Here is a 24,722-nt window from a genome sequence, read left to right as displayed (position 1 = left end):
GAACAGCAGTATGTTTTCAATTTTGCTTCGTGTACATGTTACACAATAAAGAAGTAACGTTGATGAACAATGAACAGCCCGTTTTTTTTAATCAATTTGACAGTTTCTGTCAAAAAGTCTTTTCATTTATCAAACCACTTCAAAATATATGACAATATTTTGTCACTTCATACACTTTCATAAATGTAGAAGCAGAAGGGAGGACCATGTAGCCAATATATTTATTCAACTGTTATTCATGCAGTCAGTCTTTTACAAGAACTACATTCATGTATATAATCTGAAGAGTTTAGGGACACTGGCCATATTATGCTACTGTAAGTGTCTTGTCTGTCCAAGGTAGAATATAGCTTTACAGGTGACCCTTGGCATTGACTGATATTTGCCCTTTTGAGTCACGGTACAACCCAGAAGGCCCACTGGACTAACAAACTGCTGTCTGACCGCTCATTCTGGCCCCTAGCCACGGTCAGCTCAGTAACCAGGGGCACTCAGCTCTCGACACAGCACTACATTTACACAGGGTGAGGGGTGAGGGTTCATGGGCCAGGGGTTCAGAGGGAGATAGGGGGATAGCATGATGGACAGTAAAGCCTCTTGTCTGTTCAAGTGCTAATTTGATGGGGGCAGAGGGCCAAGGGGCCACCACTCTTTCCTTTCCAAGCCTTTTGAAAACAAGAAGGTGTTCTGCAGAAGAAAGCTTCCAAATAAACACCCCTCCACTCTCTTCCACCTTCCTCTCCTTCACCCACTGCACTTGTGTAATCTGTCACATTTTGCACTCACCCTTCTCCATCCACCCTTTCCTCAGTGTCTTAATACTGGGAAACAGCTCTCAAAACTCACTCTTTTACTAGGCATGTAAACATTTGTCCTTAGGCCCATCTACTGGTTTCTTAATGTTCCATCCTCACCTACGGCCAAACCCCTCTTTCCATGGTGGCAGTGTGGGTGCAGCTGCCAGGCTCTAATTGGTCCCTTTGGGCCAAGGAGAACTGGCACCACCGTGCTAAAATGCTGATCATGACCAGGGGGATGGGGGCATTTGCTTGGAGTGGAGAGTACTGCTGAACCGCTGGCACAGCCAACTCACAAACACATACACAAGGGGCATAGGTTTTAATAAAGGTCTTTCAAAGTCAGAACATACCACAGGATAACTGCTAAAAGCCCAATTTTAATTTTGTCACATTGAGATCATCTTAGCCACAGTCCATTCATTCACTTAAGAGTAATGGTTTAATGCCCTATTTTGTATTGTCATAGTCGTATGTTATCAGTGGATCAATTTTAGGCTTTATCTATTTCTGACATAAGTATTAGATCGGAAACTATACAGCCTAAGGAACAATGATTTATAAAATCTCACATTTTGGGACACATGAATGTAAAGACGTTCAGTTTAATCATGGCTTGTGATTTGGAAAAACTTAAATTAAAGCATAGCTAATATTTTCATGAACTGGTTGTGTTGTAAACTGAGCTCTGAATGATTCATGGTCACAAACTGATCAACGCAAAAACTTTACAATCTCTAAACCTAAACGTAATTTTTAGATGATGATCAGCTTCCCATATCTACCAAATTGTGACTAGCTGCTGAGGCATTGTATAACGTCTACCAAACTGTGAATTTTATTTAGCATAGCGTGCTCAAACTTCTAGGTTTGGGAAAGACTAATATTAGGATTGTGGTAATATTATGAATTCCTTTTTTGGGATGTGCTATCCCAAAGAGCTTTCTCATCGCTGGTTACTGTGACAAAGCCCCAATTATCAGTGTAATTCAAGACACATTGGTCATTTACATGTACAAACTCTGCATGCATAGCATATACAGTAAGACAGCAAAAACCCAAGAAAGGTCATTACTTTGATACACAAATGCTAGCAATATATGTAATTGTGCACACACAAATCCACCTCTCTCTTTCTCTCATACACACAGAATGTGACTTCAGAAGTTACTCAAAATAAGCTATCATTAATAGGGGGTTTTCCCAGACTACAGTTCTTGTAAACAGATATCAGTCCAATAGCCATGTGCCATGCCTCAGAGATGACCATAAGTTAATCAAATCACTGTAGAAAAATTTTATTTTTGATTGTACCCACTTCAAAAATTGAAAGCAGGTCAATTATTAACTATCTCCTAAGTCAATGTAAACTGAGTTGTTAATTTGAATGTTTGCACTTCAAAACACAGGCCTATATGATGCTCAAGTAGGATAAAATGTCATATAAAGTCTTTTTAAACACACTACTTGATTAGGTTAATAAGTGGCGTCTGTTATAATTAATACCCTGACAAATGCAGATGACAGGAAGCGAGCTTGATCTTTGGAGGAGAAGTAGCATACATTGCCCACATTAGTACATCAAATCTGAGAGCATTGTTGTGACTGTTAGTGTAATTACATGGCACAATATGCCAACAGACCATGATGGCGAAAGCCATAAAACTGGCAATCCAGCTCAAAGGACCTAAACAAAACCTTGGTTAAAAGTGGCCACAATATTTTTTTGTCTATATTGTCTGCATCACCTTCATTCAGGTTAAGTTCTCACAAAAAAGACATTTACATTCTGTGGTAGTGGGGTATGGTTCAGCCTCGGCTGTAAGCAGAGAGAGAAGAGGTGTGAGTTGTGGGAGACCAGACGCAATAGCTGTTGATCAGTGATCAGCCTCAGGTGTACTCAATTGAAATGCTATGCTTTATATTCTGCAGTGAGGCTGGGTCCTGGACTGACACATGGACAAACTGAATGTACATGCTGTAGACACAGAGAGAGACAAGGAGAGAGAAAAAGGAAAGAGAGAGTCCTGACACAGAGAGGAGCAGATGGAGAAAGACTCCGGCACCGCTGAGAACTGGCCCGTGCACTGGGAAAACAAAGGCAGTTGTGAATAGTTCAGGAAATAAAAACTCTGTTTCCGCCAAACCTGTGTCCGTCCTCCGCCTCTGAACCTTCTTGTGGCACGGGACTTGCCACAGTGGTGACCCGTACAAGTGTCAGATGGAACCACAAGACTCTCTGCTGAGGCGACTCCTCCACCGAATCGCTGACCTCCAGGAGAGGTATACTGCAGCAACAACAAACCCAAGCTCTGCAGGAGCTGGCTGCTCAGCAGGCAGAAGACCGGACTCTCCTGTGGGAGCTGTTGCACTCCGCTTTGAATGCCCGCAGGGGTGACCTGGGCAAGATCACCCTCCCCAAGATGACATCCGCCGACAATCCAGAAGCCTTCCTTGACATCTTCGAGGGGCATGGCGTCAGCGTGCGGGTGGCCTGAGGAGGAGTGGGCTGTGCGCATGCACCCCCTGCTCACCGGCGAAGCCTAAGCCTCTGCACACAGCCTGCTGGCATCCTCACAGGGGGACTACCATGCCATCTGGTGAGCTGTCCTAGACCGGCTCACACCAGAAGGACATAAGTGCCGGTTCAGGATGCTCAACCTAGATGATGCAGGCCGCCCCTTCATCCTGGCAAAGCTGCTTCCCAATGTGGTGAGACTGTGGTTATGACCAGGTCTGCAGGATATCAACGACATCATCCACCAAATGGCAGTGGAGCAGTTCGTCACTTGCCTGCCCCCTGCGACTGCAGATTGGGTCCAGTGCCACTGTACTGAGGACCTGGACAAGGCTGTTGCTCTGGCGGTGGACCACCCTGCTCTTCCTGCCCGGGATCGACATGGTGAGCCAGCAGTTCACTCCATCTCAGTGCAGAGGAAGAGACTACACACATACGCAGACCCACCCAAACATCCATGCAATAGCCCATACTCCCCACCTCTCATCCCCATTCGAACCCTTCCCTCTCCCCTTCTCCACAGGACATCAGGCCAGGAGTGCTGGCGGAGCAGGAAGCTGGGCCACTGCTGATGCAGATGGGCCAGCTGATCTGGGTTCTTGGATCATCAGCCTCCTTGCACAGTCCAGAAGGGAGGTACAGCATACTGGAACATATGCAAGGGAGTATACACTGATCAGTCAAAACGTGGAAACCACTTGCTCAATATTGTGTAGGTCACTCTCGTGCCGCAAAAACAGCTCTGACCTGTCAAGGCATGGACTCCACAAGATTGCTGAAGGTGTCCTCTGGTATCTGGCACCAAACATTAGCAGCAGATCCTTTAAGTCCTGTGAGTTGCGAGGTGGGGCCTCCATGGATCGAACATGTTTTTACACCACATCCCACATATGTTCAATTGGATTGAGATCTGAGTAATTGTAGGTGAAGGCAACACCTTGAACTCTTTGTCATGTTCCTCAAACCATTCCCGAACAACTTTTGCAGTTTGGCAGGGTGCATTATCCTGCTGAAAGAGGCTACTGCCATCAGCAAATACCATTGCCATGAAGGGCTGTACCTGGTCTGCAATGATGTCTAAGTAGGTGGTACATGTAAAGTAACATCCACATGAATGTCTGGACCCAAGGTTTCCCAGCAGAACATTGCCAAGAGCATCACACTGCCTCTACCGGTTTGGCGCCTTCTTCCCATAGTGTATCCTGGTGCCACCTTTTTCCCAGGCAGATGACGTACACACACCCGGCTGGCCACATGATTCTCCCACTGCTCCACGGTCCAGTTCTGATGCTCACATGTCCATTGTCTGTGAATGTTCTCATTCATCCAGGTCATGGTTATCCAAAGGAGTTGAATCAAGTGCAACTGGACTTGGTATATATCCGTGAAGACATTTCGCCTCTCATCCAAGAGGCTTCCTCAGTTCGTGCCTTTCTGACTAGACCAAGCTAGTCTGACTGGCTGGTGATGAGATTCAGAATTTATCCTCTAGGAGTCGTTGTCAGAGCTATAGATATGCATGGCTCTTTGTGATCCGATGTTTGGCTGATGGGTGTGGCCAAACATCAGTACACAAAAGAGCCACTCATATCCATGGCTCTGTTAGCGACGGGCGTTGGTAAACATCGGATGTTAGGCATCGTTTCATGTAATCTCCCATATTGTGATCCCAAAAGAGATTCTGATGGACCAGGGCACATCGTTTATGTCACATAAACTACACAAACTATTCAAGTTATTGGGCATAAAATCAATCCACACAAGTGTGTATCATCCCCAAACAGACAAGCTCATGGATTGAATAAAACACTCAAAACCATGATTCATAAGTTCGTGCCCAAGGATAGCTGCAATTGGGATAAATGGTAAGATCCTCTGTTATTTGCAGTGTGGGAGGTGCCCCAAGCCTCCACGGGGATTTCCTCCTTTGAGCTGCTGTTTGGCAGAATGCTGAGAGGTGTGTTGGACCTGATTAAAGAAAGCTTGGAGAGCGGTCCAAGTGCCAATAAAAACAATGCCGCAGGTGGAATAACTCCTGGACTGACTCGGCTCTGCTCATTTTTTTATGACAGTGGATTTAACCAAGGGCTACTGGCAGATACCCTTGTCTCCGGGGTCTAAGGAAGAAAAAAAAAAGCTTTTTCTGTGTCAGATGGTTTGTACTAGTTTGTGACACTTCCATTTGTTTGGGGCTCCAGCCATATTTAAGTGCCTCATAGACCGTGTGTTGTGGCCACACACTGTGTATGCTGTAGCCTACTTGGATAATGTGATCATCCACAGTAACAGCTGGGACCAGCATATGCAGCAGGTGGCAGCGGCGCTCGAGTCTCTGAGGCAGGCAGAGCTCACGGCCAACCCAAAGTGCACAGTCGGAGAGCGGGAGGTATGGTATCTGGGGTACCACTTATGCTGGGATGAAACTATGATTTCAGCCCAATTTTGACGTTGCCGACAAATTTCCAGTGTTGGGCCTGATTATGAACATCCAGAACAACGAACGGGCATCTTTACTCCGTGTAGTGACATAATCGAAGAACAGTGATGTGGCATCTGGGACGCCACACAACACCCCAACAAAATGTCTAGCATGTTAGATTTTTTTGTATTTTCCTGCCTAGTCTGACATCTCCTATAATGTGTTCTTTCACGTTGCCCAATAGGATGACAGAGTGCTCTCTGGTGCACATATGTAAACATGGCAAAGAGAACGCGATGCTGATATTGCTGCATTCAGGTGGAACAATGAAACCAAGCAAAGATTCGTTGAGCAGTGGCAAAAATACCCCTGCCTATTTGACGCTTCCTTGAGGTAGGACCATAACAGTCAAAAAAGATAGGCTAAATGCTGGTGGGAAATAGTGGAGGCATTTCAGCAACCCATTGAGTAGCTGGTTAAGCTATGCCAGGTTATCATTCCCCAGTAGCACTAGACACAACAGTATCAACAATCATTTTTTCTTTCTTTTCTTTTTCGTTTCAGAACACAAGATCGCCAGCATCACACATAGCATTTATGTAGCCATGATTGACTTCTTGAACCTCCTCCCCGAAGACCTATGAGCTCTGCAACATTGTGAAAGGCAGCATATGATGATTGGTCGGGGTCATATTTGTAGTGTTGCCGGTCTTCCAGCCAAGATGCGGCAAGACTTTATGGAACTATGAGTGCCTAATCTGACATGGTGATGATTGTGAGAGACAAAAATATCATGAAGTCTTAAACCAGCTTTAGTCAGTGGGCTGGTGTGCACCCCGATAGATGAGACCGCAGTGATTGCAGACAGCCCAAGGCCTAAGACATAAAATAGGTTGCGTTCGAGAGGGTTAAACAAGCCCCTGTGGGGAGTCGCTGTTTCAAACTCCTAACTTCTCTCTCCCTTTTGTCTTGCAGACCAACTCATTGGACAGAGGGCTGGGAACAGTTTTGTCCCAGGAGGTGGGGTAGTCGATTGCCCGTTACAGTATGTAAGCCACAAGCTGGCTGAGAGAGAGCAGAGATAAAGCACCGTGGAAACGCAGTGTCTGGCCATCAGATGGGTGGTCGGAGGGTAGGGTTGTCTGTCAGATGTAGCCCCGGCCTAAGTCGAGCAGTGGGGGTATGTGGTAGTGGGGTGCGGTTTAGCCTCGGCTGCAAGCGGAGAGAAAGGGGGTGTGGGTCACGGGAGACCAGATGTGATTGCAGCTGATTAGTGACCAGCCTCAGGTGTACTCAACTGACATGTTATGCTTTATATTCTGCAGTGAGGCTGGGTCCTGGATTGACAGAAGGACAAACTGAATGTACATGCAGGAGACACAGAGAGAGACAAGGAGAGAGAAAAAGTACAGAGGCTCCTGACACGGAGAAGAGCAGGCAGAGAAAGACTCCAGCACGGCTTGAGTTTGAGAAAAATAGTTCAGGAAATAAAAACTGTTTCCGCCACACCTGTGTCCATCCTCCATCTTTGAACCCTCCCATGGCACAAGACTTGCCACACATTCCCTCAGATTTGTATCTACAACATGTTGTGGATAACTTGAGTTCATGTTGTTAATGACAGCTATTTGGCAATCAGTTTAGCATTACTGTCAATGAGCAAGAGGATCAATGATACCAGTGTGGGACTCCAAAGAGACAGATTGAGGTATTTAACAGCAAGCCCCCACCCCCAAGACTGGAAACAAATTAACCACACCTCATAGGCATGTGTGCAGGCATGGTGCACATGCATACATATATAACACATTCACACACAGATGGGCCCTGGACAGGAGACAAATTAACCACTTCTCACAGTCCAATTCCCAAGGGAGCTGGGGACAGTAAACAGCAAATCAATACTGGCCTTCTTCAGGCAAGCCGATGCATTATTAGCCCAACACATCTGCACATACAACAAAAATTCAACAAACACTGTATACACAAACACAAATGGGAGACCATGTGTGCCTAATAGGCTGTATCTCAATCTCATGTATAAATGCCACTCTTTCAGACCAAATGAGGGCCGAATTCTCCTGACTCTTGGACCTCGCTGACCACTATAGGTTTGTCTTTGCGGCTGTGAGGATTTCATCTGGGTGATTCAAGCTGCTTTCGCTCCCTTCCTCTTTTTCCCCCTCTTTAACTCTGAAGCTACAATGACAGGAGACAAACTAGCTATTTCCCCCAGAGCAACTCACCGGGGACAGCAGAAAATGAACTGCCCCAGATCAATACTGTACTCTCTCTCATAGTCACTCTTTCCTCCCGTCTCCTCCACAGACTCAAAAGGGCACACCGCAGTGTGTGGGAGAACAATTCTGGGGGGGGGGGGATGCTTATTTCTGAAGCCAGACATTCAGAGAGTAAAAGAAGACCCATAGTCAGTAGCATCAGTCACAAACAATGTGACTGTCATGAATACGACACACAGTGTGTGTGTGTGTGTGTGTGTGTGTGTGTGTGTGTGTGTGTGTGTGTGTGTGTGTGTGTGTGTGTGTGTGTGTGTCAGTCATACAGGAAACTGAGTGTAACTGAGTTCATGTATTTAACAGATTCCCAGATTAGCTGAGCACAGTTGAGAATCCTAAAGGAAATGCAGGTTACAGACTACCCAGAGCTCTAGAGCAGTCCCAGATATAGATTGACATTTATATCTGCTGTTGACACCATCTAATCTGCAGTTACCTACCCACACACAGAAACAGAAGGATCAGGCAAAGAGTTTGGTGGGGAGTCGACCTTTTAATGCATCTCTTATTTATGAGCTTTTGGTGAAGTCGGTAAAGTATGTATTGGACCTGAACAATCAAATGATGACAGGTCGGTAACCTCTGGTTTGAAATTAGCCTTCACTGTTGAAGGGGCTCAACAAAGTGAGACTATACACTGATGAACCAAAACATTATGACCACCTGCCTATCATGCTGTTGGTTCTCTGTGTGCTGCCAAAACAGCACCAACCTGCTGAGGCATTGACTCTACAAGAAGACCCCTGAAGGTGTCCTGTGGTATCTGGCACCAAAACATTAGCAGCATGTCCTTCAAGTCCTGTAAGTTGTAAGGTAGAGCCGCTGTGGATCGGAGTTGTCGATCCAGCACATCCCACAGATGCTCAATTGGACTGAGATGTGGAGAATTTGGAGGCCAAGGTTCAACACCTTGAGCACTTCATCATTGTTCCTCAAACCATTCCCGAACAATATATGCAGTGTGGGGCAGCACATTATCCTGCTGAAAGAGGCCGCTGCCATCAAGGAATACTGTTGCTATAAAGAGCTGTACCTGGTTTGCAACAATGTTTAGGTAGGTGGTATATGTCCAATTGACATCCACATGAATGGCTGGACCCAGGGTTTCCTAGCAGAAAACTGCCCAGAGCATCACACTGCCTCCACTGGCTTGCATACTGGGGCCATCACTGCCCCAGGTAAACAGCGCAATTGTACATGGCCATCCACGTGATCTGAAAGAAACCGGGCGTCATTGGACCATGCGACGTTCTTCCACTGCTCCAAAGTCAAATTTTGACGCTTGCGTGCCCATTGTAGGCGCTTTCAATGGTGGACATGGGTCATCATGGGCACTCTGACCATTCTGCGGCTATGTAGCCCCATACACAGCAGGGTGCGATGCACTGTATATTGTAACACATTCCTCCTGTATCCATCATTAAAATGTTCAGTGACTTGTGCCACAGTAGACCTTCTGTCAGTTCGGACCAGACGGGATAGTCTTCGTTGCCCTCATGCATCAATGAGCCTTGGGCACTCAACACCTTGTCACCGGTTTGTGGTTTGTGCCTCCTCTGACCACTGTCTGTAGGTACTCACCTTGCTGATCGGGAGCACCCCACAAGCCTTGCTGTTTCAGTTATGCTGTGACACAGTCATCTGGCCATAACAATTTGGCCCCTGTCAAAGTTGCTCAGGTATTTACTCCTTCCCATTTCTCCTGCATCCAACATGTTGACTACGAGAACCAATTATTTGCCTGCCATCTCATCTACCCAGACCTTGACATGTGCCCTTGTTTGGAGATGACCGATGTTATTTGGTTCACCTGTGAGTGGTCACCAGTTTATTAATTCATGTAAAACAACACAGCTATAGATGTATACTAATGAAATGTTGTTATATCATAATTGCTGGTAAAAAGTCACATCTGCATTACCTATCAAGTCAAATTTGTAGTATCGGTAAAACCTACTTGGCAAAAGAAGACATTCTGATTAAAATCTTGTCTGTGTGTCACTCTGCCAACACCTCAAGTAAAGTGGCAGCAGAGGTCATATAAGAAATAAATAAGGTAGATAGATGTAACAAAAATGAAGAAGCCACAAGTTCTTAGTTACACCTGAGTCTCGTTTGCGCATCTCTTAAATCAAATAGAAGTGAGGGTCTCTATCTCAGCTCCTCTCTGAAAAAAGCACAAGTTCATTGCAGACTCATTTTACCAAATCAGCTGGACACGTGTACAGCCCCCTCTGCAGCTTACCGTAATAAATGCAGGTGGAATGATCTGTCTGCACACAGCGAGCGTGTGCCCGTTTGTGTGTTCATGCAAGTGTGCATTTGCATGTATGTCAGTGTTTGTTCTGAATCTGGCTGTACACCCTGACAGGTGTGTATTAATAGTGATGATGCCCTCCTCCACCCACCGCCCCACTAATGCTAGGTCTCCTGGCATGTTTCTGTGCCAGGCAAATCCTCTAACCCCCTGAAGACCTGATGGAATAGAGACCAGTGGTCTCCTCTGTCCACTCAGCACTGACATAGCCTGATTAATCAGTGATGGCTGGGACCACAGCTGAACCATCATCTCTCCAAGTAGGCACAAACCAGCACTGGAAAAAACACCAGTCTGAGGTTACCAAAAATAAGTGAGGAGTTAAAACTATCTGTAATACTGCACTGCTGCACTGACTTCTTATTAATATCCAAAGTTTGATTAATGAAACACCATGTACCACTGCTTGGTGTTGTATCAAATCATGTTTTTGAATATTGGGGGGGGGGGGGAGCAGCTCAGTAAAGACACTGGAAAATTGAAAAGCCTTGAATTTTTAAAGTAGGCCTTGTAGAGTCAGCTTTTTACTGGTTTATTGACATTTTGTTGCCTGTATGAATATTTACTGAAATCTAATGGAAATAAAACAGGACAATGAATGAATGCCAACCTATTGCAGTGTTGACTTAATTAACATAACTTTTATGTTTATTGTTAGATAATTATTGCATTTATTATGATTTGTCTGAAGTGCTATGACTGTAACATTCTGCAATCTACCATTTTAAAATGTGCTGCGATAGTATGTAAGCTCTTATAACTAGACCAGAGTCCACTAACAAATCACCATTGTATCGGCCTCTAGTACAAGTTGATAATATCACAACCAATGTTTTCAATCTGAGTAGGTCACCCATCACTACTGACTTCCCTCCACCAATGACGCCAACTCTGCCAACCCTGCTGGCACCACCACTGCTGGCAAGGTCTGCAACTTCCCCTGCCAATATTACCATACTGAATCGGGGATACCATCACCTCCAAGATTGCCAGCATTACTAATGCCAACAACTCTACCATTCACATCAGAGCCACAGCTCTGTACTGTAAATCAACCATGCCATTTCAATCAGGCAAGACTTAGAGCCACTTGATGCTGCAATTACTGCACTTAGTGTGCTTACAGCTAGCTGGATGACACACAAATGCAAATAACACAAACGTATGCTTCTAAACAGATCTCCAAAATACCCCCCCCACACACACACTGAGGACTCAATTACTCTTGCCTCTGTTCGCAGCAAATCTCACTAATGAAATAGGGGGAGTATTAATTATTTAGCCAGAGAGAGACCCCAAACAAGGGAAGAGAAGAGAAGGAGGGTACAGAAGAAGCAAGGGGGGAGGGCATTCTGTCATGGCCATAAAGCAATCCCCACCCAGCACAGCTAATCAATACAACCCTGCTGGAATTAGTAGTTATCTTAAAGTCCTTTAACAAGACCGCACTGACTGACAAACACAAATAATCATCCATTATTAAATACCACACACATGCGAGGCCCTGGAAGGACAGGAGGAGGTGGTGGTGGTGGTGGTGGTGGTGGTAGAGGGCACAGGGATTGCTAAACAGGGGAAGTTTAGTGAGATTGAGGGAGGGGGAGGCTTATAGTTAAATTAAAAACGAAAAATGAAAAAAAATATGGAGAGAAAGCCACAGGACCAATCCATCAATTGGTTTACGCACATCTGTCAAGTCTCTGCTAAAGAACCTTCCCCACATTGGCAACATTATTCCTGGGGGTGAATCTGGTGGACAGCAGTAGGGACAGATTGTAAGGAGGTTGTTTCGGTGGGTTTAGGGAAGGAAAACAGATGGGGGGGTTTGGAGACCAGGGACAGGAGCTCAGGGGCTCGGGGGAAAGTCAGGTGTTAGGCAAGGAGGCTTGCATGCCAATCATGGCTAGAAGCATGCAGTCAAATAGCTTGGGGCCCCAAGAGACTAGAGAAAACGTAAAACTTAATGCCTCTGAGGGGGACTCTGAGGTGCGTTTGGGGGGTGCAGGGATGGGAAGAGACAAGAAACATGGGTGGGTGGACAGTAATGGGGGATGATAGTAGGAGGTGGGAACGGTCTGAATAACTCCACAAGACCAGAATAGACTTGGGGTTCGGGTGTCTAGCTCAGTACAACTGAAATGGAAAGTTGGAAAGGCTGAAAAAAAATGTCAGTGCAGTTAGGTGGGTCAGATTTCGTCTCAGCCCCGGGGCTGAGACTTGGAGCCTGGCTCTGGAGTTTGGGGAGAGGGCCAGTTGGGGCAGATAGAATGGGAAGGGGGAGGAAAGGGGGGGAAAATAAAGAGATATGGGCCTGTACTCATAAAACCTGATCGCTTCGTTAGGATAGCTGGTCAGGTCACACGTCCAGACATACTTCACTACAACTGTTGGAATACAGGTTCTGCTTGACTCTAAGTCCACTGAGACTTATACTCAACCCATCAATCAGGAGAATACATTCATTAGCCTTGGACAGGAATGAACAGTGAGAGTGGTGGGTGAGGAGTCGAAATTTGGAGTATGTAGGCACTTGGGAAGACTACGTAGAAAAGAGGCAAGAGAGGACATGAAAATAGCCCCTGCCTTGATGTGTGTGGTCAGTGTGAAGGATCCTGACCTCTGTAGAAAGCCACAACAACACAAGTCCCTGTCTATCCTGCCTATGGCATGGCTGACCTCTTTCCACATTCCTGCAGATGAACCCCGAAGATTTACAATTAACCTCAATCGATATTAACCTCTGTAAAGTCAATAAAGACATCCCGGTCATAGCCCCTGAGGGAACAAACATCCGTGTACACGATGCCATTTAACCACCCCTTTAAAGACTTCAAAAACAGCCCGAAAGTTTTTTAGCCCCCTCCTCTCCCTCTATGTCACCAGTCCTCAACCCCACACCAACCTTCACGCTGTGCCCAGCCAACCCGGCCCCGAGCCATGATGACCCATCCAGTGGCCATCCCTCAGCCAGTCACCCAATCCCCACTGGGCCATGTGTCCCTGCATGTGTGGGGAGAGGGGAAAGAGGCCCCATAATTAACATGCCGGGCACTCCTCAAGACTGCGCTCATCTTCCCACGCAAAACAGCAAACCCCCATGATTATTATGGTAACACGTCAGTGTGTGTGCAGTGATATGGAGAAGAGCAGGGGGCTTGGGGGTGAGGGTAAGTTTACTCTCACAGGGTAGGGGGTGGAGCATGGTGAGGGAATGGGTGTCGTGGTGCCAGTAGGCTCTCTTACTGACAAAGGGTGAAGATATATGGACTAACTCCTAATTGCCCATTACAGTCCCCATGCTTTTACCATTACAGTCAGCTTTATGTAACGCAACCCCCCCCCCCACCCACACTCCTTACACCTCAAAATAACTTTGTGGTCTCTGAGTGAGTGACAGTCAACCCAAAGTGCAAAAACAGCTTATATAAAAAAAATTTTTTTTAAATAAAATACAAAAGTGTTATTTGAGTTAAAGATTTTCCTTTTAAATTTCAGCTGCAATTCAAAGCTGTAGGTGATAAAACGGTGCTGAACACATGGAGCTCAGAAGTGACCAGTGAACCTTCATCTCTGCAACCGGGCCACCTAAACTACATTCATTCTCAGACAGAATCAGGGAGTATTAGGTACTGGCCTGCTTAAACATTGGAAAATTAGATTATGGCCCGTGTTCAACAGCTATACCGTATTGCTAAAGATGGTGACACCTTTTATTCCAGCCAGGCCAGTTATCACTAAAATGACACCCGCATTGCCTGCCATGTGTTCTCAAATAATTAGTGGGGCTCTGCCTGCGCCCTGTTAGGTTTCTGATTTATTCAGTCAGCCTGGCACATAGGCCACTCCTCTGGATACCAAGAAAACATTTACCCCCTTAACAGGGAAGGAGTCACAGCAATTTCGGGCTAACGTTTCTTGACCAATAGTATTGATTACACATTTCAACACCCCTCAACTCCACCAAGGGAATACAGGGTCAGAACACACTCTGACAAGGGCACACAGTACACACTGATCCCATCTTAAAGGTCCAACATGGAAACACAGATGTGCCCATTCAAAAAGATATCAAAGGCAACTAGACAGAATGATGGAGACAAAACATCAGTAACTTCCTAAATACAAAGTGAAACTACTCCTTGGAACGACCGTCTCACAGGTGCTCAACTTTCTCAGCAAAAATCATCCAAAGACATTAAATGATTTCAACTGTATTAACAAAGATCTGAAGTAGGAATGTACTGTCCTCCATGTACACTACCGTTCAAAAGTTTGGGATCACCCAAACAATTTTGTGTTTTCCATGAAAAGTCACACTTATTCACCACCATATGTTGTGAAATGAATAGAAAATAGAGTCAAGACATTGACAAGGTTAGAAATAATGATTTGTATTTGAAATAAGATTTTTTTTACATCAAACTTTGCTTTCGTCAAAGAATCCTCCATTTGCAGCAATTACAGCATTGCAGACCTTTGGCATTCTAGCTGTTAATTTGTTGAGGTAATCTGGAGAAATTGCACCCCACGCTTCCAGAAGCAGCTCCCACAAGTTGGATTGGTTGGATGGGCACTTCTTTGAGCAGATTGAGTTTCTGGAGCATCACATTTGTGGGGTCAATTAAACGCTCAAAATGGCCAGAAAAAGAGAACTTTCATCTGAAACTCGACAGTCTATTCTTGTTCTTAGAAATGAAGCTATTCCATGCGAGAAATTGCTAAGAAATTGAAGATTTCCTACACCGGTGTGTACTACTCCCTTCAGAGGACAGCACAAACAGGCTCTAACCGGAGTAGAAAAAGAAGTGGGAGGCCGCGTTGCACAACTGAGCAAGAAGATAAGTACATTAGAGTCTCTAGTTTGAGAAACATACGCCTCACAGGTCCCCAACTGGCATCTTCATTAAATAGTACCTGTTAGAGCCTGTTTGTGCTGTCCTCTGAAGGGAGTAGTACACACCGGTGTAGGAAATCTTCAATTTCTTAGCAATTTCTCGCATGGAATAGCCTTCATTTCTAAGAACAAGAATAGACTGTCGAGTTTCAGATGAAAGTTCTCTTTTTCTGGCCATTTTGAGCGTTTAATTGACCCCACAAATGTGATGCTCCAGAAACTCAATCTGCTCAAAGAAGTGCCCATCCAACCAATCCAACTTGTGGGAGCTGCTTCTGGAAGCGTGGGGTGCAATTTCTCCAGATTACCTCAACAAATTAACAGCTAGAATGCCAAAGGTCTGCAATGCTGTAATTGCTGCAAATGGAGGATTCTTTGACGAAAGCAAAGTTTGATGTAAAAAAAATCTTATTTCAAATACAAATCATTATTTCTAACCTTGTCAATGTCTTGACTCTATTTTCTATTCATTTCACAACATATGGTGGTGAATAAGTGTGACTTTTCATGGAAAACACAAAATTGTTTGGGTGATCCCAAACTTTTGAACGGTAGTGTATGCTTAAAGCCTGGGTGGCCTATCCATACACACATCTTGTCAATCACTATTTTAATTATGGCCAGTTGACAGATGTGCATCCAGGAGGAGAATGCTTACACCAAATTTGGGGGAAGTTATTGTTCGAAAGATAGCTAAAGGGGGCTGCAACCCTTGTTTGTATATTCTCTAGGTCCTGAGAGGTTAATCAAAATGCCAAATGTCACTGAGCTGTGGCCAGAGAGCTATACCAAGCCTCTCCTAACCGAGCAACACCTCACCGAGGAAGCTGAATCATCCATACTACATAGTAGACATAGCATCTACACAGAGAAACAAAGAAAAGGAAATCAAGATGTGGATTTACAACTTGTTTTATCCAAAATGCTTCCAGTACAAACATCACAACATTTCAACATTTTTGCAGAGTAGAGTCAATAACTTTTACATGTGTCCTGTCCTTGTATTTAGCGAGGATTTGTGCGAGTTTATTGTCTGAATATGGGTGTATGTGGCTACGCAAACAAAAATAATCTTGTGCAAATGAGTGAAAGAGAGAAAGCAAGATTCAGACAGTGTGAATAATGGTGAAAGAGACAGACAGAGACACACAGACAGATGGGCAGAGAGAAAGGGAAGACAGTAGTCCACCTGTTTGACACAGAGGGCCTGAGAAAGTGCAGAGGAATGAACAGAATGCCAGTGTGTGTGGCGTGTGTGTGTGTGTGTGTGTGTGTGTGTGTGTGTGTGTGTGTGTGTGTGTGTGTGTGTGTGTGTGTGTGTGTGTGTGTGTGTGTGTGTGTGTGTTTTCCAACTGATAAAACTATGGGAGCACCGGCGAATGGCATTTGGAGCGTGGTATTTAGAAAAGCAGCTGACAGGAGAAACACACAAACACACGCATACACACAAATGCACACACAAAGACACACAAAACTATTAAAATCATTTGTGGCCACTAGGAATTAGCCACAAAAAAAGGTAGGCAGAACGCTTCATACACACACGTCACACAATATGACCCATATGAGCATAGCAACAGCAACTGTGTACTATGACATCCAAACAAACAGAGCAGTGATTTAAAGCTTATGTCCCTTATAAGCTGGATGTGTGTTTGTGTGCTGTGTGAGTGACAGAATGTTGAAGAGTGAGCGAGTGAGAGGGGGACAGGACCACAGAGAGGAGGACGAGAGGCCATGGTGTGAAGGGAAAGTGGGAGAAACTGGAGCAAGTGTGAACCAGTGAGTGATGCAAGTAAACAAACAAAAATAAACAAATGTGCTTTATGCCAGTCCACCGCCAAACAAGGCCATGCTGGGCTTGAGTGTGCAGTTGCACATAAGGGTGTGGAGGCATTTGTAGCATGTTGTTGATAACTTTTAAGCTTGAAATGTCTTTGCCAGTGGGGGATAAATATCATGAGGATAGGTTTTTTTTTCCTTTCTTTTTTTTTTTTTTGTAGCCATTTATATCCTTTTTCCATTTTGGTAAATTTGTGCTGTGGAGTTGCTTTTCGCCCCGTAACTTTTGGACACCCTTTTTTTAAATCATACATGTTCATAAATGAAACAACACCCAAATGCAATATCACTCTGGATCAGATTTACATGATTCTAAATCGAGGGTGTTGAAATGTATTTAGATGTTGTGTGCTTGTATAGCCTGGGATAAGTGATCTGATTAGTGAGAGTACACAGAAAACCAAAGTAAGAAACCCAGTAGCCGGTTGAAACTTAATGGTACACATGCACACACATTAACATGTGACGGCTATACCACCTTAACAGTTTTTTTTTAAGGAATAGTCTCTCACCATCATATACTGAAATTAAGAATCTAGACATTTAGAATCTAGAGGTGAGTTTACAAAAGAAAAGCACATTTTATTTATTTTGGAAACAAAACGTGTTGCTACCCTGGATGAAACCAGGAGGCGTATTATGTAAAGAAATCACCCCTAAACAGGAGTACCTATGTTCAGGCTCCATTTGTTACCAAGTGTCCTGCCCAAGTGTCCTTGAGCTAGACACTGAATCCCTATGAGCTCAATGAGCACCAATCTGTAGCTGCTGTGCTCTAACCTCATTGTAGACGGGGGGCAAGCCAAAAAAACACAGACTAGGATCAATTACCCAAAATTGTTTGGCTACCTCTACGTGCATTCTATCTGAGTGTTTGGTGTTTGTGTTACACACCACCACTGGAGAAAGTGGAAAATATCAGTGAGCGCGAGGCTCAGCGTGATTTATGGGTGAAATAAATGGGCTCATCATAGGCACAGTAACGGGATCCCTGAATGAGGGGGAGGTGGTGGTGGTGGTAACGGCTTCCATGGTGGGAGGCTTGGTGAGGGGCAGGGGGGCAGTAAGCTGATTCTGAGAGAGGGAGCTGGAAGGAGGGCAGTGCTGCTACTGCTGGTTCTGACCTCATATGAGTACGTGTGTGTGTGTGTACATGTATGCATGTATGCGTGTGTGTGTGTGTGTGTGTGTGTGTGTGTGTGTGTGTGTGTGTGCACATGCATGTATGCTTGTGTGTGTGTGCACACATGTATGCATGCTTGTGTGTGTGTGTGTGTGTGTGTGTGTGTGCATGTGTATGTGCACATGTATGCATGCTTTGTGTGTCCATTGTACAGTAAGAGAGATTGATTCTTCCAGGATAATTTACATAAACGGGGCTGAAGACCAACTGATGACAGAAACGTCAATAAAACCTTAACCCATCTACACATCCACCTTCAACCACGGACTAAGAGCAATAAGAGTAGAAGAGCAATAAGAGTAGAAGAGCAACAAGAGTAGAAGAGCAACAAGAGTAGAAGAGCAATAAGAGTAGAAGAGTAATAAGAGTAGCTCTGTACATTCGAGGACGTGTGTGCATGTTACTGTACAAATATGAAAGCATAACAAGTCACAGCAACTGTCCCTGCTGCCTAAATGCTCGCCCTATGTAAGAATCATACAACATTAATGCACATTAACATGAACAATATAGGCCGCTCTGTACGCCATCCCACAATGCAGCCACAGTTCATTTCGAGCAAGCACATTTACATTCGTACTCACACCTCCTACACACAGCTGTTGGTTCCCACAAAAACCAACCATATCATCTGTGCTACTGTTCGGTAAACAAAGTAAAGGTGTAATTTGATCTCTTTGCTCTGACCTTATCGACGTGAACTAGCTCCTCACCAATATGGGGTTTTATTGCTTGACGTGACGAAAACTCCATTTCTTATTTAATGACAAATTTTACAAAGTCTCTCAAATAAACTTTTCCTAAATTGCTATTGTGAAGTAATAGTACATTTATTTTTGTGATTGGCAATTTACTATGAGTAAGTGATCCTTTTTTTTAAAAAATCTTGTTGATCTGTTGGTTGCAAAAGTGAAGCCTAGGTTTTTCTTTTTTACATTTCAACATTTGTAAATAGCCATCCATCCATTTTCCTAATTAGGGCCACGGGGTGTTGGAGCCTATCCCAGCAGTCATTGGACGGAAGGCGGGGAGACACCCTGAACAGGTCGCCAGTCCATCACAGGGCTGACACATTCACACTTAGGGACAATTTAGTATGTCCAATTCACCTGACCTTCATGTCTTTGGACTGTGGGAGGAAACCAGAGCACCCGGAGGAAACCCACGCAGACACAGGGAGAACATGCAAACCCCACACAGAGGACGACCTGGGATGACCCACAAGGTTGGACTACCCTGGGGCTCGAACCCAGGACCTTCTTGCTGTGAGGCGACCGTGCTAACCACTGCGCCACCACATTGTAAATATCCATAACTGAATTTGAAGCTGTCTAATTTGTTTATATTACATAGATAATGGCATTTTGAAAGGTCGGGCCATTGGCAAAGTTTTATCATTACTGCATCATAGTGAGTTTCAGACAAACAGCATATGGGACTTTTAGCAATGTTTAGGTCCTACAATTTGGCCTATTGTGATGGAAACATAATCATAAAAATGGGGAGCAGAAGAGAGAGGCCCTCTGCACATAATCAAAGAACAAGAATCAGAGGAAAAAGACTCACAGAGGCTGGATTAGAGATATTGCTATGGAGAAGAACAGTAGGATAGAGACCTTCTAGCACTACAAAAGCTTGTCACATGGCACCTGAAGCCACACAACTCAGCACTCTTCTGCTCTGTCTGCTGCTGATGTTCATCTGCTTTATTAGGTTATCTGGAATCCACGGCTGTCTCAAGGCACATGCAAGCAGGCACACTAACACACATACACAGACGCTTTTCGATTCATTACAGCCCTAACTGCTCATTTAGGATTATGCCCTCTTTAAATTAAACCGTAGATAACTGAACACCTAAATAAATGCCCACACTAACGCAGAGATCGAGTACAAGGAAATTAAGTGACACTGTGTCTGTATTATCGTTCATGAGTGAGTTCAAGTCCGCATGTGTGTGTGTTTGGCCATAAGGTTAGTTTTTAACAGGCACATCCCCATCATTAGTAATTCAATTTGCTCTTTATTAGCGGCTCTTATCTGCAACGCAGATGGCTACTACTCACTCGTCTCACTCCATCTTCCTCCCCCTCCATCGACACTGACTCCTACTCCACCTTTCTTCTGTCTCTTATTCTGGGTGAGTCCCTGCCTTTAATTAAGAAGTATGACACGCAGTCCCTCTTTAGAGCATTCCAGTTCATCATGCAAGTACACTGTTTGCTTGATGGGGGCAGGGGTATAATAGACATTTATATTTCATATGTTTATTTTATTTTCTTCTTTAACACACCGGGTAAAAAGAGAGGGCAGGAGGATGGTCAAGTGGTTCACACAGTCATACCCTGATTCTAGGGCTATGGTTTGATCTCCTCTGTAGCAATACCTACCGTAATACCCTTCAGCTAGATACCCAAACCCTATGTATCTGTCTTACGGGAGCTTACCAACTGGGTGACCCTGCTCCCTAACCAGAAGGTGAGAAGAGAAGTTGGCCCTAAGGGGAATTAATTAAGCACATCAATTCAAATCAAAATGTAGGGAGAGAGGGAGCAATAAAGGAGGGAAGAGAAACTGAAAGAAGAGAGAACCGAGGGAAAGACAGAGCAGGGCAGACAGACACCCAGTCATGGGGATGAATAAAGCCTAATGTTAATAGTGATGGCTTTTCTAATGCCTTCTGACTCCACTGACTGAGAGAAGATTACACGAAAATGGGCATGAGGCGTGGTGGGTACACACAGAATGACCGGAGGGTTGAGTGTGCATGTGTGTGTGTGTGTGTGTGTGTGTGTGTGTGTGGAGGGGGGGGGGTGACTGGGGTTGTAAAAACACTGATTGCTTTCCATCAGGTTAGGCCTATATTCTACAGTTCGTTAAAACAATCCAATTTGCAAAAGGATAATTATGCATTAGCTCTTTTTTATCTGCTAGAGGAAGAGTAGTGCCAGGACTTGATAGCAGTGGTGCTACCCGCCTCCACCTCTGCAAATTACCCACTATCGGCACTTGTTCACCATCATGGCTGAATTGGGCAATCAATTAACCCCACCCTCCCACCCTCTCTTACATTCCCCCCACACCGCCTTCCCCTTAACAAAAAGCTGCACAGAGCCCATTAGACACAAAGACATGAGCTGTTGCCCTCTACTGGTGATGACTGGAATGATCATTAGCCCCAGTCATGGGGCTATCTATTAAAAACACTCAACAGGACCTGAAGACAACAATAATGACACCACAAAGCTAGCTGCAAAATCATATTTTAGCCTTTTTTTGGTCATGTAATGTTATTTTCCATGTGTGAGCATTTGATTAAGCGCTCATTAGAGCAAATTGGTTAGAGCAGACACTGATAATAGCACAAAGGACAACTCTGTTGAAGAAATGGGCTCTATGAATATGAGCATAAAATAAACAGGTCATCATACTGTGTGTAGTTTCTACAGCAATGGTATAAGTTGGGTCAGGAATCTCTACCGATCCTTAAAGGGATTCCATATAATCTACCAAAAGATGTTTTTTTTTCCATTTCTAAATGAAATCACTTGAAATTCGGCCCTTGAGTGAATGTGCAAAAATAACTAATTATATGTTTAACTTTCATCCCTAACTTATGTCCATGTGTAGTGTAAATACCTATACAACTTAGTGCTGAATCAGCAACAGCTTAAGTGTTCTGATGTTGGGGCCCTTGGGATAAAATCTGTTCACATGGGAGTGAGTAATGTCATATATGTCCAGCTGTTTTCAGAGCTCAAAAGGCCTGAAACCCAGCCAAACTTTCATTTACCGTATTTCCCGGATTATAAATTGCTGTTTTTTTTTTACTTGTCTGGCTGGTCCTGCGATTTATATTCCAAAGCGATTTATACAATGTATAATTTTGCTGGACGAATATCTGCATTTCATCTAAGGCCACTAGATGGTGCTGTTTAATCTTGTGACTCAATTGAAAATAGCGTACTACAGGACTACATCTCCCGGCTGGGAACGGGAGGTTCTAATTTTGCTGCGAGACGTCAAAAAGTGAACTGCGGGTCCCGGGATTTAGCTGGCGCTAACTAGAAGGATGGAGTCAACAAATCACGCTGAAAATGAGGATCAAAGCAGGCCATTACAATACAAAAGAAAAGCAAGGCAAGTCTGACATTTGGAAAAATTTCTCAGTTGTCACTGACAACTTTTTAGTTGCGACAAATGTGCAAAAGTTTTAATCTACAATGGGCACAAATGTGTCACTCAACACCTCCCACTTGGTGAAGAAAGTACAACAGAGCCTTTTCTTCCTCAGGAAACTTAAAACAAGCCGGTCTAACCTCTCAGCTGCTGGTCAACTTTTACAGAAGCACAATAGAAAGCATCCTCTGTCAATGTGTCACAGTGTGGTATGCCAGCTGCACAGCAGAGAATAGGAAGGACTTGGCCCGGGTGGTAAAGACAGCACAGAGGATCGTGGGAGCTGTGCTTCCAGACCTGGATGCTGTGTATGCTGGCCGCCTACAGAAGAAAGCCAGCAACGTCAGCAAAGACGCAACACACCCAGGTCACTGTCTGTGTGTTCCCTTGCCGTAAGGGAAAAGATACCGCACCATCAAAACTCGGACTAACAGGCTGAGGAACAGCTTCTTCCCCAGAGCTGTCGCCTCCATTGCACCCCCCCACACACACACACATCTGCCTATAGCTGCTGAGGACTAACTGGTACGAAAGCCACTGCAATATGGACAACTATGTGCAATAATCCCATGCACTACTTTGAAATTTAAAAGCCGCTGCTATCTTTTATTGTCTAATTATAATTTTTCTACCTCACTTATTTTTACTACCTCACTTGTTTATACTAAATGTTGTTTGTCCTTGTTTTTATCCTTGTTTTTTTTTTTTAAATCATTTACCTTGTCTAGTGCTGCTGGTCTGAGAGTCACCAAATGAAATTCCGTTGTGTGTGCACAATGACAATAAAGTTATCTTATCTTATCTAAATGTGGCACCTCTGGATTGAGGCGACATACCTGCTCCGTTCTCCCCGGTCAAAGTAAGCTCTCCTTCTTGCACATATAAAACAGGATACTACTGAGAAATGTATCGCAATTTGCTGGAGAAACATCTGACTTCGTCTCCAGGAAAGGCTTTGTTGACACAGAATAGAACAGAAAGCCTTTACTGTCATTGCACAAAACACAATGCTGATCAGTGCGTTAAAAGACACAGGGAAACGAAACAAAACAACCTCAGCAGCACAAACAACCACAGCCAACAACACACGTTCTAAAATAATAAGTAAAATAAATAAATAAATATAATGTAATTTTGCCCAAGAACATGTGTACTTATTGCACTACAATAACTGTGATTATTGCACAAATATGAATGCAATTATGCACTAGAATGTAATTTCACTGTGTTATTACCGACAGGTAAGCATCTCTTTATCAATACTATACAGTAACACATGTGTTTTCCCTGCAGGATGGGAGAAGACACAAAAATCAATGGAACTCTATTGTGCTGATGTGAATGGTCAGAATGTTTGGAGGTGTGGGGGAGTGTAACACAAACATTGCGGGTGCAGGCGGGAGTGTAAACATGCACATTGTGGCAGTGGGTGGTAACGGTCAGAAATCCAGCAGCAGCAGGGGATTTAGAACAATTCTGCGCAGGGCTTTATACTGTACCACCATATAAATGCAACTTTTTTCCCACTTCTGGTGTGGGAAGATGTGGCACGCATTCAAGTTTGCGGCGGCCTCACCCAGAACTGTCCATGCAGTGTCTTTGTCCACGTCTGCATTTATGTTTTGTCTTCATTTGATGGCTAGGATAGCTGGCACTGGATTGGCTGGGAGAGCTTGGTCGGCTGCGTCCTGTGGGCCTAGGGACCACGGCCCTACTTGGAGCTGCAACCAAGGAGGTAACACAGAGGGCGGTCTGACAGAACACGGAAGCGGGCTAGGCTAAGCTAACTGCTAGCCCATGCGGACCGGCAGTTCCGATAACACCGAGGGCAGTCTGGCGGCAGCCTTGCCTGGTGTCGACTGTGGTGTTCTTAGTGTCGTCGTGTGGCATCCAAGGTGTGTTGAGGGTGTCTGGCTGGGAGAGCTGGTGTTGGATCAGCTGAGGGAGCCTGGTCTGCTGCGTCCGGTGGGCCCAAGGACCACGGCCCCTGCCTGGAGCTGCGGCCGAGGAGGAAGCACCGGGGGCAGTCTGACAGGGCACGGAAGCTGGGCAGGCTAAGCTAACTGCTAGCCCATGCAGACCGGCAGTTCTGACAAGTCATCCTAGCTGGCATTCATTCCCTTGGACAGTGATTTTTTTAAAAAAATTTTTAGTTTGGATATATGTTTTAGTTTGGGTATGTGTGTTCTTGAAGTTCTTGTAGTTTTTGGATACGTGTTTTCGTCTTTGTGTTGCACTGCTGTGGGCTGGGGGAAACAACATTTCCCCCATCTTTT

The 24,722-nt window shown here is 44.7% G+C and overlaps 1 protein-coding gene across 1 annotated transcript in view; it reads right to left on the bottom strand.

Annotated features, from left to right (window-relative positions):
- zc3h3 (zinc finger CCCH-type containing 3) overlaps positions 1 to 24,722 on the bottom strand; it is a 74,098-nt gene that overhangs the window by 46,548 nt on the left and 2,828 nt on the right. The gene's annotated exons all lie outside the window — the stretch shown is intronic.

This window comes from Lampris incognitus, chromosome 3 (assembly GCF_029633865.1).
Source record: "Lampris incognitus isolate fLamInc1 chromosome 3, fLamInc1.hap2, whole genome shotgun sequence".
Classification (NCBI taxonomy): Eukaryota; Metazoa; Chordata; class Actinopteri; order Lampriformes; family Lampridae; genus Lampris; species Lampris incognitus.
The sequence above is the reverse complement of the archived record's forward strand: the minus strand, read 5'-3'. Positions and strand labels throughout refer to the sequence as shown.